We start from the raw sequence: 12,817 nt of genomic DNA, 5'->3' as shown, positions 1-12,817 counted from the left end.
GCCTATGCCCATACGCGTATTGCCCAAACCTGACCAAGTCCATACGCGTACCGCCCACTCTCATACGCGTATGCTACGCGTATCACATTCCCATACGCGTACCACCAGAGACTATTTCACGTTCAAAATTTCATCTTCCTCATCCATACGCGTATTGCCTAGTGCCATACGCGTACCAGCCATCTCATACGCGTATTGCCTAGTGCCATACGCGTATGACCAGAAACCAGAACTCTCAGATCTGCAATGGCTTTCTCTGCTACGAGATCTACTCAAACCAACCTTCCACAGTCCAATTTCTACACAGAAATCATTCATATTTTCAACACAATTCATATCTTATTCGATTACACAAAAATCTGACACTTTTACATCTAATTCCTACGAATTCTTTCTCAATTATACCCCAATTTCGTTCATCCAAAGAGTTCACAATTCATCATGCATCAATCTAATCAGAGGTAAAACAATGGTTATCACTACCCAGTACATATTATCACATAATGCCCTTTAACCGATGATAAACCCCCCTTACCTGAGTTAATCCAGAAATCTCTGATCTCCAAGCTTTTCCTCTTCTCTTGCTCTGCCTTTTTGCCCTTTTTCCACTTTCAACCGCTTCTCTGTGTTTTCCTTTTCACGTGCAACCCTTTTTACCAAAAATGGGACTTTTTATTATTCCAACTTATTTTATTCCAATTAAATAATTATCCCAATAATTATTATTCCAAAATAATAATAATAATCCAAACTTCCAATTATTCAATTAAATTAATAAATAAAATATTAATTTAAATTAAATAATTATCTTATTTTAATTGGGGTGTTACAGCGGCGGCGTCTATTGTTAACCTTGTGTTGTACAAGAGACCATTGTAGAAGGTGTGAATTACTAACCAGTCCTCTAAACCATGGGGTGGGCAAAGTCTCATCATGTCCTTGTATCTTTCCCATGCTTCAAAAAGAGATTCGTTATCTTTTTGCTTAAATCCATTTATCTGGGCTCTCAACATAGTTGTTTTGCTTGGAGGAAAATATCGGGCAAGAAAGACTTTCTTCAACTCATTCCATGTGGTGACTGAGTTGGAAGGAAGAGACTGAAGCCATCTTCTAGCTTTATCTCTTAACGAGAAAGGAAAAAGACGAAGTTGAATTGCCTCTGAAGTGACACCATTAGCCTTAACAATGTCAGCGTATTGGACAAATACGGATAAATGAAGGTTTGGATCCTCGGTAGGATTTCCAGAAAATTGATTCTGTTGCACTGCCTGCAACAGCGAAGGTTTAAGTTCGAAGTTGTTCGCTTCAATTGCGGGTGGAGCAATACTCGAATGCGGCTCATCCTGCGATGGAGCAGCGTAATCTCGAAGAGCACGAGCTGGTTCGGCCATCGCTGGTATCGTCAAAGGAAGGGGATTTTTGAGATCAGGAATTTCGATTGGAGGAAGATTGTTTCTAACACGATATTCCCGAATTCGTCGTAATAATCAGAGATATCGTTCAACGTCGTTGATTCGTAAGTAGTACAGCTCACCTTGTGAGCGAGTGTGTGGCATACAAATCAACGAAAAAGGGAAAAAAAATAAAGATAGCCTTAGTCTCTACAGCGTAACAGAAGAGTTACGATATCGACTAAATAAAGTTCCCCGGCAACGGCGCCAAAAACTTGGTCGCGACTTTATGAGTCTATCGGGGTACTAACTGCAAGTGCACAGTCTAATCGTGTAGTTTTAAAAGATATCGATCCCACAGGGACTTAATGAATCGATATACCGTTTTTCTAGGGTTACTGCGTAAAGCTAAGGCGGATGATACTTTAATGATTAGGGGGAAAAGTAAAACTAAATTTGGATCTAGATAAAATATCAAATAATATGGATATCAGTATGTAGTTCGTCGTAATTGGGGAATCAAATCTTCGTTGGTCTTTTTCTTAATTTTAAAATAAGTCTTTTCAGTAGACACTATTAATTAAAAGTCTTTTCCTCAAACTCTCGCTCTGTTGAATTAGACTATGACTTTATATTTTAACGTACGCTCTCACTATTTCTTTAAATCTAAAATCACTTTTGAAAATAATAGAATCTATAGAAACTCCTTTTGAGAAAATACTAACCGTTTAAACACCCTCGTCTCAAACTCTCGCTCTGTTGACTTAGATTATATGATTAAACTTAAATGCTTAACTCTCGTCCTCACATTTAAATTTTAAAAATAATTTTTGAAAATGATTAGAATTTAATTAACCTTAAAAATTGCTTTCGCCCTGATTTAACGTTAATGTTCAATTTACACTGTCCAGTTAAAAGCTCAAACCGTCGTTCTATTGATTTTAACTTCTTTATGTCTTTTACTCTCGTACAAAAACCTTGGTATTAACTTTGTAAATTGAGACCAGAAAAATAGTGACTATATTCTGAAATAAATTTAAACCAACTCAATTTTGATTCCTTTATTCCGCTTACTTTACATACCGATATCTAAATTAATTAGCCAGACATGATAAACATGTATAAACAATAATCATGCGTAAATACGGCCATTTCAAACAAACAATATATATAAACAGCGGAACAAAGCATATGTAAATTAAGACGATAAATTAATTAATTAATGAACCTGGAAAAATACTAGAAATCTGGATTTTATCTCCTAGCTTCGATGCTCGAACACTCCACCACAAGCCGGTTGGATTTGTTCTTCACAATTCTCAATCAGATAGGAAAGTAAAAACAAGGAAATAAAATATTATGATCTAACGTAAGGTTAGATCTAGTAAAAATTACACAATAATTTCTGGTGTAGAAACTATCGTGAGAAAATAAATTGTATGCTTCGGAAATTAAACTAGAAAAGAAAAGAAAATAAATTGCTTGAAAATTTAGAGTGCTGGAAAAATATTGCTGGAAGAATTGTACCGGGAAAGCGAGCGCTTCCATTGGCTTTCGTGAGGTGTATTTATATTCACCTCCCAAAATAACTGTTTCCTAGTATGGGGCTTCAGTGTGGTTCAAAATGTCTACGAGTGCAGGAGAAAATTTAGGGGAAACCGTCCACTCCGTTACGCACGTAAAGCCTAAAATATAGGAGTGGAATATGTGACGTCTGTCACACTATGTGTTACGGTCGTAACGCTAGGTCTTAGGACGTGGCGCTCGGCACGTGCTTGTGGCGGTCGTGACAGAAATTTTCTTTGTTCCAAACGTGGGCTGCGCTTTGGTGCTTCAGCTTGCTGCTTTTCCTAGAAAATCTTCTTTTTGCACCCCTTTTCTTTCTTTTTCACATGTACGTTAAATAATGATACCTGAAATAAATAATAAGAAAATACCGAGTAATATCGAATAATATAAAATAAATTGAATCAAATAACGATATAATTTAATTAAATCAAGTCTAAAAATGTGATATAGTTTCATGTTATCAAACTCCCCCACACTTAGACTTTTGCTTGTCCTCAAGCAAGATGAAATTTCCAAACACACATCAATTCGTAATAGGTTGCAAGTAAATCTCGTTTAGAAATAACCTGAGTTTAATCTTAACATCAAAAACTACCGTAACAACACTAGATAACCCCACCTTATGCAAACCAGTTCGAGTCATGCTATTATAGCTCAGCCTAGTTCTTTTACTCTTATTTCACCCGTTTTCATTCGAGTGAAATCACATTAAGCCCTTTATCTTTTCGCGCACATAGTGGAGTAACCGGTTAGCGATTCTGATCCCCTTTTAGTTAGAAGTTCTAGTACATAAGTTGGATAACTTCTTTATTTAGTCTATTGCAAATTGCGGGGGATCGGACCGTAGTCCGCCCTACCAAGTTCAGCACCAGAAACCGCTGAACCAACTCACAATGGCGTCAGAATCTTGAGTAACTTATACAACAAGATATTGATCAAAATCCTCAAGGGATACTTCAAAATTCATCATATTATGCATATATGATCTACCATGAGCCTAAAAAGTCAAGAGAATTGAAGGTTAGCAAGTTGGTTGATGGTGGTTGGCCAGATGAATTCATCTGATCAAAACTATGTCTCCCTAGACCATATCTCATACATTTTTCACCATATGAAAATGATTCCAAGAGAAACGCTATTCTAAATGACATTCCAAACAACTTTCATGTTGATACCTAGAGCTAGTTTTTCTTGGAAAATCATTTTCTATGTTGAAACATTATAGGTCATTTTGTCTAATCCCTAATTTGAAAGTCAACTTTCTAAGGTCATAACTTGCTCAATTTTTATGAGATGAAATATTTCCAAGTTGCACAATAAAACTCAAGATGCCTAATTCAACTTTTATGTTTGGAGTGAGAGCTAATTCAACTTTTATGAGCATGTGATATGAGGATACATTATAGGTCATTTTTTACCTATACCATTGAACAAGTGATTTTCCTCAACTTCAAAAAAGCATAACTCTATCATTCTAAATCCAAATCACATGAAATTGGTGACCATTTATAAGGTCTTTGAAAGAGCTACAACTTTGATGAAGACACTTTTCTCATTTGAAGCTCGCACAAAAAGTTAAGCAAGGTGGAATATTGAGATATATGACTAGACACTTAGAAAAAAATTCAACATGTTGAAATTTCCAAACTTCCACCTCAAAATTCACCACGATCCAAGTTCCAAATAAAAAATTGTACAACACCAAAGTTGTTCCCCTTGATCTAAGCTTTCTAAAGAACACAAGTTCATGCATTTTGGATTAAATTTTCTAGGGCTGCACATGGCTTTAACAGGTCTGCATGATTGGAAGAAATCAAATGCCAAAAATCACATTTCACATTTACTTGACATCCAAGCCTCATTTTAACTTCAGAATGATTGTACATGGATCAAATTAGATTGCTTCATGGGATTGTACACGCCCATGCAAGCTTGTGCATGAAATGTCCAAATTTAGCAATTTTTCAAGTGTGCAAATATCAGTCACAATTGCATACTTATAGTCATTTAGGTCATCCATTCACAATTGCATTCTTAAACAAGCATCATTGATTCAAGGGTTGATATCCAAGGCATAAATGTTTGATTTATGACAAGTAACTTGGCAAGATCCTTGAGCTAGGGTTCTTCTATGAGGGACTTGAGAATCGGGCATATGGGATAGTGTGGCACTAGATTTGGGATGCTCATCTTGTGGACTCTATTTTTTGTCTATGACTTTGATCATTATGGGTTATACCATGGAGTGTATTGGAATTTATTGTTACTTATAAATGAGATTTTTTTATGTACTAGTTCATTGGTTATTTGGTATGGATTAAAGACAAGGCATTGCATTTCAAAATTCATGCAAGATTCAAGATTCATGTTCAAAGAAATCAAGATGGGTTCAGGTTCATATTCAAGTGCAAGTTTCAACATTTCAAGGTTCAAATCATGAAAAGAAGTTGCATAACATATGAGACATTTCATTTAAATCCATATTTCATTATCCATTTTACATTGCAAACCCATATTACAAGAAATATACAAGCATTGACAAATCTTGACCTCTAGTTGACTTTTTGGTCAAACAGTTGACCAAAGTTAATACTAATCATAACCTTAAGTCCTACATCTCCTTCATTCATAAGCTATCCCCGTTCTTGTGAGTCTCCAAAGTTCTTCTGGATTTTTGACCAAAACATTCATACCATGACTTATTCCAAATCTTCCTAGCCAAATCTTCATGAAACCATTTGTACCATTCCATTCCATGCCCTGCAAAAGCATATACCATAATTATAATTAATGTGTAGATACATAACAAGTCATCCACTTCATTACATTTCATAACATGACTCATATACACTAAGCTCAATTCAACTTCACATAATTCGAACCTAGCTAACCAATGCACCTGCATAGTCAATTATAAGCAAGGATGCATTTTAGAATAGTTTTCACCAATTTAATTCATGATGCCAAGACAAATTAGCAGTAACGATCTAACATCTCATCCTGCAAGTTCCATTTAATAGTCATTACACCATATCAATTCCAACAAATACAACTCATCGTGGTAATTTGTAATCTGGTTTCTACAACCTGCAATTTACATTAACATGGCATGCTAACTACTAATATGGAGCAACACCAAAATTGCATAACTACGTTATACATGGATATTCAAGTCACCCTAACAAACACTTGCCACTTACTAACTATTTTCATCCAATTATCACTAGTTTTAATCTATTTATATTTTACATAATGGTCACTAATTAGCTTCCATTTCAATTGACCTTTCCTACTCCAATTTGGGTCATCCTATTTTTTCATTCTGCTAACCTTAAAAATTCATGTAACTCTATAAGCTTCAACAACTAACTCATTTGCTACAACTACCTTACTAACTAAGTGCAATCCTACAATTTAACATGACCCACACTTAAACACTTTAATTAACATTCCAAGCATTACTAACAACCTAACTAATCATCCTAATAGTCATTCTGTTAATTGGTTACCATGACTAGTAACCAAATTGACCTCAAACTCAATTTAAATAAAGGTTGAAATTCATAACAAAACTCAATTACTAATTTCCAGTCACTAACATAATTAACATCTAACCACTTAAAACTAACTTAACTGAAACTAACAGGGGAATTTAATAGTGTTGAGAGTCATAACCGATTTTCGTTCAATCTAACAGAGCTAACTAACCCTGCCCAAACGTGAAACAAACCTGGCCAAGACCTTGCCCGATTCATTTACACAATTCAAACTCTATATAATCACCATCCCCTCCATTCATGATGGACCTTCAATAATTACACAATCACCAAAAATCACTCTCTGAATTTCGCTGCAAAAGCTCTCAAATTCCCCACTAAATTCTCTCTGAATTTCACTCTGTCAATCTTTGCACAATACCTCACCATTCTCTCAATCACACACGTAACAAAACAAGATCAATCATAGAGTAATCAATGAATCATAGTTTACAGGCTAAAGACGAATTGAAGAAGAAGAAGAAGAAGAAAGAATCTAACAGTGAAGGAGTTGCGATATTGAAGATAACCTAAAGCTTCTTCCATCTTCGTCTTTATCTTCTCCAAATTCTTAAAAATCGGGGAGGTCCTTGTCCTTGTAGGTAAGCCGCTCTTCATCCATTGTCATTGATTCACCTTGCCATGATGTGTCGCACCTCGGAAAATGAGACTACGACTTTGCAAAGCATAATCGCACACTCGCGGGATGAAGTAAACATAGTCGCCACCGAACTTTATTTATTCCTAAAAAGGAAAGGAAAAATATGATAAAACCCCAAAAATAACGACAATGATATTGATCATCGCAACCAAATAAGGGTTCGGATGTCGATTACGCAAGGGGAGAGTACTAGCACCCCTCAGGTTTGTTGTACTAAACGAAAACCATTAGGTTAGTTGTGCGTGTTAGTGTTAGCTTAAAAATGTTAGGCTTCTTGAGTTCTTAATTGGGAAAGAAGAACAGGATCAAAAGAAAAGAGAAAATATTTTTGGATTTTTTATTAATGTGCCTGACAAGATTTATAAATTCCGCTCCTATGTATCTCCGGGTGCAATAGATAACTTAAGACATACATAGTTCTGGATAGAAAATGTTTGTTTGTTGGTCGATTTTAGTGAAAGCTACTTTGTGTCAATCGACAAAAACATTATTGGATACCCAAAATAAGTGGAGAAGGGAACATTCGCATCACGACCGAATGAGTTTACAAATCAACATTCATGGGAAACGTCGCAAGCTTACTCACACGTTCAAGTGGATGAAACATTGTTTTTGCATCGTCTCAAGACAAAGTACCTTTTGTTTGAGAAAAAGGATTTGATCATTAATCGTAGGACAGTGAGAAAATAATTTGATTAGTTTAAATGTATCTCGAGTAATGGCGAGATCTTGGATTGGCGAGATATCCATCTCAAATACTAACCTCAGAAGCTCATGGCGTCCACCATGTTCCATTTCCATATTATTTGCAAAAATGTTTGATATTTTAAGTGTTTTGAGATTTGATTGAGAAAAAGTTTGAAGAAATCGCATTGAAAGTTTTGAATGATGGCGAGAGCTAAGATGGGCGAGATATCCATCTCAAATCTTAGTCTCAAGAGCTCATGGTATTCACCTCGTTTCGTTTCCATCTTTATTGAAAAGTTTTTGATAAGCATTAAGTATTTTTTTTATTGTGAAAATGGTTTGACGTTGGATCAAGCATTTGATGATCGATTACAAAAATGAATGACGGAATGGTTTGGAAGTGAAAGAATGGTTTGAAAATGATTGAAATGGATTGGTCTTTGAGAAAAATACTCGACGCCGGATCGAGTTTTTATTTTTATTCTTTGGGAAAAAAGATTGATTTTATTCTTGTGTTAGAAACTAAATAAACCAAGCAATCACCAATAAAGCAATAAAGTTATTACACGTCATGGGAATGGGCGTATATTTTGTCGAATGAGGATATGAGATAATGCAAAAATTAAAGCAAACCTTAATCAACAAACCCAAGCAAATAAGTGTATGTGTACGAAAAATGGTCTTATTGTAAGAAGGCCCAAAAGTAAGTCATGTGAATTGGAGATAGCAACACAACATCATATGTACAACACATGTTCATAATAATTAAATCGAAAGAAATAAAATCAAAGCATGCACGGATTAAAATCATGATGTGAGTATGTGAATGCATGTCATATAATGCAGGGACGTGCAAAGGAAATGGAAATTGAGTTCAAATTCGATTTAAACAAACAATGACGTTGGATCATTGTTTGTTATCATGAATCGAAGGAAATGTTAATGTTGTGCATCTTATGGAAAAATGGAACAAGAATGAACTCAAGAACTTAATAAAGTCATAAAATAAGGTTTAATTCCCAAAGCAAATTGTATCACAGACGATATTAAGCAAACCTCACAATCCACAAATAAAAAACAAAGAATAAAGAAATGCAAGCAAAATTATAGGTAATGTGCTCAAAGTCGGTTTGTGCGTATCGACAAGAAATGAGACATTGTATGCAAAGGGTCATAACATGGAGAAATACAATCAATATATCGATAAAAAAAATTGCCGGCATAACGACATGAAAATGTTGAATCCAATTTTTAAGTACAAAGGCAAGGAAAAATATATTTACATCACAACTATCAAAATCGGAATGAGAACCAAATTTATCATAATTAAAATTAAAAGAAAACAAAGGGGTGTAAAAAATAAAAAGACTAAATGGGCTTTAAATGGAATGCTAACAATCCCATAAAAACACAAATTAATTGATTAAGAAGAAAATAAAGTAGAAAAACCACAATAAAAAATAAGAATGTGTGGCAAGCAGGGGTCAAACCCAGGTCAGGGGAGTTGGGAGACCGGAGTCTCAACCAACTTAACCACTAAACTTATCGTGTCAACGATGGTATGGAATAGTATATAATGGAAAAATGTGAAATAAATATAAACAAGAGCAAAATGAAATCAAAACCAAAAATATATGGCATGCTAGTGTTGAACTCATGGTCATAGGAGTTGCAATCCAAAGCCTTTACCAACTCAACCACTGATCCATCATGACAAATAATGGCATTGGATACTACATGAGGAAAACAAAAACGAAAATAAATGGAAAAACAAAAAGCAAACTGAAATTCTGGTATCAGATATGAGATGTCGAAGGTAATGTCACGACACTAATATTTGAGTAATGCACACAGGATATAGATAGAGAATAGTAATGCAAGAGACACAAGCAATTGTTAACCTAGTTCGGTCCAACTCACCTACATCTGGGGGCTACCAAGCCAGAAAGGAAATTCACTAAAATAGAATCAGTTCAAAGACTCTCCGTACACTTCAACAAGTTACAGTCTTTCTCACTTAATCTCTACCCGTACAATTTCTACCTAAGCACTCTTAGATATGAGAACCCACTCACTTCCCTACAATCACACCTCTGATTTTAAACAACAATCCCTTCAGAAAAGAAAACACTTTTCAATAACACACTCTTGATTTTACTTCACAGTTTCAATCAAGAAGACACACTCTTGATCTTGCTTAACAACTTTGATCAAGAAGACACACACTTGATCTTGCCTAACAACTTTGATCAAGTAGACACACACTCTTGCTTAACAGCTTTAGAGTGACAAATTACAACCACAAATCAGACCAATTCAATCATCTATGGATGACTTGAATGGCTTACAAGTCTTACGACTAAACAAGACACAAACCCTAGCTCTCTCTTTATAATTCGCTCAATATTGGTTGTGTACAAAATCAGGTTTTCCATGTCCTATTTATATAAGCATTCAGCTGGGCTTGGACACCTTGAAAACCCTAAATCTATTTTCCAATCAAATCTTCTCATGACAGCTGGTTAGATCTCCTTGGAAAATAAGTAAATCAGGTTGTAATCCATGATTGAATGCGCCTGCAAATCAGATCTTCAATCATACATAGATTGCCATTAATTGTGCAATCATAAAACACCGGACATTCATACTGAATGTTCTGTGTACAGGATGTCATGACATCGGGTCTGACATCCTGGAACAATCCTGCATAATTCCATAATTCCATTATTAATTTCCAGCAGGTACAACCATATCAGATGCCATGACATTATGTATGACATCTTGAAACAATCCTGCATGATCATGTTTTCCATTTGCACTCCAGCAGGTACACATCATCAGATGCCATGTCATTATGACACTCTGAAACAATCCTGCATGATCATGTTCTTGAGCTCCAGCAGGTACATATTATCAGATGTTAAGACATCACACATAACATCTTATGAACACTCTTCGTTTTACCAAAATTGCTGCCAACACTTACAATATGGAATATAATGTGATAACTGCAGTCAAGCCCTTAACCAGTAGGACCTTGTCCAATTTAGGAACTCCATGACAAAGAAGCTTGCATATCCCCTTGATTTTACCCTTTGCTCCATCACCAAAGGTTACACAGTTTATGACATGAGGATGAAGTCCAGTTATTAGGTCTTTGTTTCCAGTCATGTGTCTGGAACATCCACTATCAAAATACCACTCTTCTTTGGCAGAGACTCTGAGGGGAATGTGAGTTATTAGACTTGTAACATTCCTTTTAGGAACCCATTGCTTCTTGTTGACAGACCTGTGTTGTTTGGGTCTAGGTTGATAGTGAGTCTGATGATGAGCAGGGCTAGCATAGCCATACAGCTTATAGCAGAAGGGCTTCAGGTGACCAAATTTCCCACAGTAATGGCATCTCCATCTTTGATATTTCCCTTTCTGTTGTCTCCTCTTCTGATGTTGTGACATATGCTGTGACATCACATGTTTGCTTTTTCTATGGCTGCCTTTTGGTTTGGCTTGAGCTTTACAATCAGTGTAACTGGACTCAGGCTTAGATTCATTATATCCAATGCCAGATTTGTCCCCTGTTATTTGTCCAGTTTGGAGAATCTTGTTTAGGGAGTCAGATCCATTGTTTAACATTCCTACATACTTGGTCATCTCTTCTAGTTTAGAATTCAAGAACATAGCTTCAGTTTTTAACTTGGAGATGATTTCCACATGGTCTGCCTTTTCATTCTCCAGCTGTACTATTTTCTGGCTTTCAACTTGTTAACTTTCATCTATCTTGGCCTTTAAAACTACTGCTTCTGTTTTTAATTTGGAGATGGTTTCCAAGTGTTCTACCTTCTCATTCTCAAGGTGGGTTATTTCCTTCTTCTAGCTTTCAACCTGTTTACACAACTCTACACTTTTGTGACACAACTTTCTGTAGGTAGTGGCCAACTCTTCAAAGGTTACTTCATCATCACTAGAGTCTTCACCAGAACCCCATCTTCCAGTCAAGGCAGTTACTAGATTTGCAGATTCTTCTGTTTCACTCTCATCAGACCAAGTGGCAGCAAGACTCATCTTCTGCTTCTTGAGGTAGGTTCCACATTCAGTCCTAATGTGTCCATACCTATCACATTCATAGCACTGAACTTCTTTTCCTTCATTGGGCTTCTCATCTGACCTTGCTCTTCTTCCAGTATTGTTGGATTTACTGATGTCAGATGAGATGTTCTTGACGTTAGCCCTAGATCTTACATCCATCTTTTTTAACAATCTGTTGAACTGTCTTCCCAGCATTGCTACTTCATTGGCCAAATCTTCATCACCATTCTGACTATTTTCCTCCTTTGTATTTGATATGAAGGATATGCTTTTGGTTTTCCTTTCAGATCCATCATTCATTCCCATCTCAAAGGTTTGAAGGGAACCAATTAGCTCATCAACTCTCATGTTGGAGATGTCTTGAGACTCTTTTATGGCTGTCACTTTCATAGCAAATCTCTTAGGGAGTGACCTGAGTATTTTCCTTACCAACTTCTCATCTGACATCTTCTTTCCCAGGGCTTCTGAGGCATTAGCAATTTCAAGGATACTCATATGAAATTCATGAATATTTTCATCTTCTTTCATCCTTAAATTTTCAAACTTGGAGGTGAGCAATTGTAGTCTAGACATCTTTACTCTAGAGGTGCCTTCATAAGTGGTTTTGAGAATGTCCCAAGCATCTTTATCCACTTCACAGTTGTTTACCAACCTGAAAATATTCTTGTCTACTCCATTGAATATTGCATTCAATGCTTTAGAATTTCCAAGGGCTAGATCATCCTCCTCTTTGGAGCATTGTTCTTCAGGTTTCTTATCAGTTGTGGCTCCTCCTTCTTTAGTAATTATAGGATGTACCCAGCCTGTTAACACAGCCTTCCAAGCCTTGTTATCAAGAGATTTTAGGAAAGCTACCATTCGAGGTTTCCAATAGTCATAGTTAGATC

General features: G+C 35.9%; 1 non-coding gene across 1 annotated transcript; it reads left to right on the top strand.

The window, feature by feature from the left end:
- The first annotated feature begins 906 nt into the window (after window positions 1-906).
- LOC127124963 (small nucleolar RNA R71) lies at window positions 907-1,013 on the top strand. The gene has a single exon (XR_007804433.1). It is a non-coding gene; the product is annotated as a small nucleolar RNA R71 (small nucleolar RNA).
- The last annotated feature ends 11,804 nt before the right edge of the window (window positions 1,014-12,817 follow it).

This window comes from Lathyrus oleraceus, chromosome 2 (genome assembly GCF_024323335.1).
Source record: "Lathyrus oleraceus cultivar Zhongwan6 chromosome 2, CAAS_Psat_ZW6_1.0, whole genome shotgun sequence".
Classification (NCBI taxonomy): Eukaryota; Viridiplantae; Streptophyta; class Magnoliopsida; order Fabales; family Fabaceae; genus Lathyrus; species Lathyrus oleraceus.
This window is presented reverse-complemented; position numbering and strand designations above follow the sequence as displayed.